This window comes from Odontesthes bonariensis, unplaced genomic scaffold (assembly GCF_027942865.1).
Source record: "Odontesthes bonariensis isolate fOdoBon6 unplaced genomic scaffold, fOdoBon6.hap1 scaffold_202, whole genome shotgun sequence".
Taxonomy (NCBI): Eukaryota; Metazoa; Chordata; class Actinopteri; order Atheriniformes; family Atherinopsidae; genus Odontesthes; species Odontesthes bonariensis.
This window is the reverse complement of record NW_027457413.1, coordinates 10,001-15,000: the sequence shown is the minus strand read 5'-3', so window position 1 is coordinate 15,000 and position 5,000 is coordinate 10,001.

Genomic DNA, 5,000 nt, shown 5'->3' with positions numbered 1-5,000 from the left:
TTCTTTTCCCGAGTTAAGACGAAATACGGATTTTTGTAAAAAAAAGATTTCCTTGGGCCAAACCAAGTTCAGACTCTTTAGTCCTTCATATATAGCCATTCCGAGTAGGTTCCATGCACAAAACCTCTTTAAATGGCCTTTTTTTGACAAAGAAACCCAGGAATCGCCTTCTTTTCCCGAGTTAAGACCAAATACGGATTTTTGTTAAAAAATGATTTCCTTGGGCCAAACCAAGTTCAGACTCCTTAGTCCGTTATGTCTATGTTCATTCTGAGTAGGTTCCATGCACAAACCTCTTTAAATGGCCTTTTTTGAGAGAGAAACCCAGGAATCGCCTTCTTTTCCCGAGTTAAGACGAAATACGGATTTTTGTTAAAAAATGATTTCCTTGGGCCAAACCAAGTTCAGACTCCTTAGTCCGTTATGTCTATGTTCATTCTGAGTAGGTTCCATGCTTAAACCTCTTTAAATTGCCTTTTTTGAGAAAGAAACACCGCAAAAGCTTTCCTTTGCGGAGTGATGTCGTTGCGCAGGGCATGAGTGCCTGGATGTTCTGAGAGGGGAGCAGGGATGAATGCCTGACCGAGGAGAGGTGCTGAAACTCGGCCTGGATGTGTGTCTGTGCGCAGGGCATGAGTGCCTGGATGCTGTGAGAGGGGAGCAGGGATGAATGCTGGACCGAGGAGAGGTGCTGAAACTCGGCCTGGATGTGTGTCTGTGCGCAGGGCATGAGTGCCTGGATGCTGTGAGAGGGGAGCAGGGATGAATGCTGGACCGAGGAGAGGTGCTGAAACTCGGCCTGGGTGTGTGACTGTGCGCAGGGCATGAGTGCCTGGATGCTGTGAGAGGGGAGCAGGGATGAATGCCTGACCGAGGAGAGGTGCTGAAACTCGGCCTGGATGTGTCATTGCGCAGGGCATGAGTGCCTGGATGCTATGAGAGTGGAGCAGGGATGAATGCTGGACCGAGCAGAGGTGCTGAAACTCGGCCTGGATGTGTGTCTGTGCGCAGGGCATGAGTGCCTGGATGCTATGAGAGTGGAGCAGGGATGAATGCTGGACCGAGGAGAGGTGCTGAAACTCGGCCAGGATGTGTGTCTGTGCGCAGGGCATGAGTGCCTGGATGCTATGAGAGTGGAGCAGGGATGAATGCTGGACCGAGCAGAGGTGCTGAAACTCGGCCTGGATGTGTGTCTGTGCGCAGGGCATGAGTGCCTGGATGCTATGAGAGTGGAGCAGGGATGAATGCTGGACCGAGGAGAGGTGCTGAAACTCGGCCAGGATGTGTGTCTGTGCGCAGGGCATGAGTGCCTGGATGCTATGAGAGTGGAGCAGGGATGAATGCTGGACCGAGGAGAGGTGCTGAAACTCGGCCTGGATCTGTGTCTGTGACTGGACGTTATGAGAGGGGAGCAGGGATGAATTCCTGACCGAGGAGAGGTGCTGAAACTCGGCCTGGATGTGTCATTGCACAGGGCATGAGTGCCTGGATGTTCTGAGAGGGGAGCAGGGATGAATGCTGGACCGAGGAGAGGTGCTGAAACTCGGCCTGGATCTGTGTCTGTGACTGGACGTTATGAGAGGGGAGCAGGGATGAATTCCTGACCGAGGAGAGGTGCTGAAACTCGGCCTGGATGTGTCATTGCACAGGGCATGAGTGCCTGGATGTTCTGAGAGGGGAGCAGGGATGAATTCCTGACCGAGGAGAGGTGCTGAAACTAGGCCTGGATGTGTGTCATTGCGCAGGGCATGAGAGACTGGATGCTGTGAGAGGACAAAAGCCGTGAATGCTGTCCGAGCAGAGGTGCTGAAACTCGGCCTGGGTTCTGTTTGTCTGTGCGCAGGGCATGAGTGCCTGGACGTTATGAGAGGGGAGCAGGGATGATTGCCTGACCGAAGAGAGGTGCTGAAACTCGGCCTGGATGTGTGTCTCTGGGCCGGGCATGAGAGACTGGCTGTTGGGAGAGGACGGCAGCCATGAATACTGGACCGAGGAGAGGTGCTGAAACTCGGCCTGGATGTGTGTCTGTGGGCAGGGCATGAGAGACTGGCTGTTGGGAGAGGAAAGCAGCCATGAATGCTGTCCATGCAGAGGTGCTGAAACTCGGCCTGGATTTGTGTCTGTGGGCAGGGCACGAGAGCCTGGATGTTGGGCATGAATCCCAGTTCAGAAAAAGGACCTTTTCTGAAAGAAACACAGGAATCGCCTTCTTTTCCCGAGTTAAGACGAAATACGGATTTTTGTTAAAAAGTGATTTCCTTGGGCCAGAACAAGTTCAGACTCCTTAGTCCTTCATATATACATACATATATATCCATTCTAAGTAAGTTGCTTGCATAAACCTGCACAAACCCGGATAAATGGCCTCTTTTGGGATCAAAACACAGGAATCGCCTTCTTTTCCCGAGTTAAGACGAAATACGGATTTTTGTTAAAAAATGATTTCCTTGGGCCAGAACAAGTTCAGACTCCTTAGTCCTTCATATATACATAGAGATATATCCATTCTAAGTAAGTTCCATGCATAAACCTGCACAAACCCGGATAAATGGCCTCTTTTGGGATCAAAACACAGGAATCGCCTTCTTTTCCCGAGTTAAGACGAAATACGGATTTTTGTTAAAAAGTGATTTCCTTGGGCCAGAACAAGTTCAGACTCCTTAGTCCTTCATATATACATAGAGATATATCCATTCTAAGTAAGTTCCATGCATAAACCTGCACAAACCCGGATAAATGGCCTCTTTTGGGATCAAAACACAGGAATCGCCTTCTTTTCCCGAGTTAAGACGAAATACGGATTTTTGTTAAAAAGTGATTTCCTTGGGCCAGAACAAGTTCAGACTCCTTAGTCCTTCATATATACATAGAGATATATCCATTCTAAGTAAGTTCCATGCATAAACCTGCACAAACCCGGATAAATGGCCTCTTTTGGGATCAAAACACAGGAATCGCCTTCTTTTCCCGAGTTAAGACGAAATACGGATTTTTGTTAAAAAGTGATTTCCTTGGGCCAGAACAAGTTCAGACTCCTTAGTCCTTCATATATACATAGAGATATATCCATTCTAAGTAAGTTCCATGCATAAACCTGCACAAACCCGGATAAATGGCCTCTTTTGGGATCAAAACACAGGAATCGCCTTCTTTTCCCGAGTTAAGACGAAATACGGATTTTTGTTAAAAAATGATTTCCTTGGGCCAGAACAAGTTCAGACTCCTTAGTCCTTCATATATACATACATATATATCCATTCTAAGTAAGTTCCATGCATAAACCTGCACAAACCCGGATAAATGGCCTCTTTTGAGATCAAAACACAGGAATCGCCTTCTTTTCCCGAGTTAAGACCAAATACGGATTTTTGTTAAAAAGTGATTTCCTTGGGCCAGAACAAGTTCAGACTCCTTAGTCCTTCATATATCCATTATAAGTAGGAACCATGCACACACCTCTTTAAATGACCTTTATCCCGGTTCAGAAAAACGCCAAAGTGTCAAAAAGTACCAGGGGCATGAAGCCCGGTTCAGAAAAACGTCAAAGTGTCAAAAAGTACCAGGGGCATGAAGCCCGGTTCAGAAAAACGTCAAAGTGTCAAAAAGTACCAGGGGCATGAAGCCCGGTTCAGAAAAACGTCAAAGTGTCAAAAAGTACCAGGGGCATGAAGCCCGGTTCAGAAAAACGTCAAAGTGTCAAAAAGTACCAGGGGCATGAAGCCCGGTTCAGAAAAACGTCAAAGTGTCAAAAAGTACCAGGGGCATGAAGCCCGGTTCAGAAAAACGTCAAAGTGTCAAAAAGTACCAGGGGCATGAAGCCCGGTTCAGAAAAACGTCAAAGTGTCAAAAAGTACCAGGGGCATGAAGCCCGGTTGAGAAATATTTTCTAAGTGCCAAAAAGTACCAGGGGTGAGAATCCCGGTTCAGAAAATTTTCTAAGTGCCACATAGTACCAGAGGTGAAAAAGTTTATAGTACCAGGGGTGATAAAGTTTGAAAAAATTTCTGTCAGAGAACGGGAAAAGGGGACGATGGGCCGAGTCAGCCCAAGGCCCGCCCCTATTCTCCCACACGACGAGGTTATTAGCAGACGACGAAAACACCATCTGCACGATTTCAGAAACCCAGTTTTCGGAAAAATATCTGAGTACCAGACTGGGACGGTGAATTGATAATCCGAAAGATGACACTTTCCACGGCCTGAAATGATGGAGGAAGGGGGCAAAAGCTCCAGCCTGGCTCCTGGAGGAGGGGTCCAAAGGCAAGAACGTGTGTCCGAGGATGGGTGCAGGAGAGCGGATTCAAGGCGCGGCTGACCGCTGGAAGCTCCAGGCCGGTTCCTGGAAGATGGGAGGCCGACTTTGGCAGAGCATGAGTCCGAGGAAGGTGCTTGAGAGCGGATTCAAGGCGCGGCTGACCGCTAAAGGCTCCAGGCTGGTTCCTGGAAGATGGGAGGCCGGCCTGGAGGAGAATGTGTCCGAGGAAGGTGCTGGAGAGCGGATTCAAGGTGCGGCTGACCGCTGGAAGCTCCAGGCTGGTTCCTGGAAGATGTGAGGCCGACTTTGGCAGAGCATGAGTCCGAGGAAGGTGCTGGAGAGCGGATTCAAGGTGCGGCTGACCGCTGGAAGCTCCAGGCTGGTTCTTTGAAGATGTGAGGCCGGCCTGGAGGAGAATGAGTCCGAGATAGGTGCTGGAGAGCGGATTCAAGGTGCGGCTGACAACTGGAAGCTCCAGGCTGGTTCCTGGAAGATGTGAGGCCGACTTTGGCAGAGCATGAGTCCGAGGAAGGTGCTTGAGAGCGGATTCAAGGTGCGGCTGACCGCTAGAAGCTCCAGGCTGGTTCCTGGAAGATGGGAGGCCGACTTTGGCAGAGCTTGAGTCCGAGGAAGGTGCTGGAGAGCGGATTCAAGGTGCGGCTGACCGCTGGAAGCTCCAGGCTGGTTCTTTGAAGATGTGAGGCCGGCCTGGAGGAGAATGAGTCCGAGATAGGTGCTGGAGAGC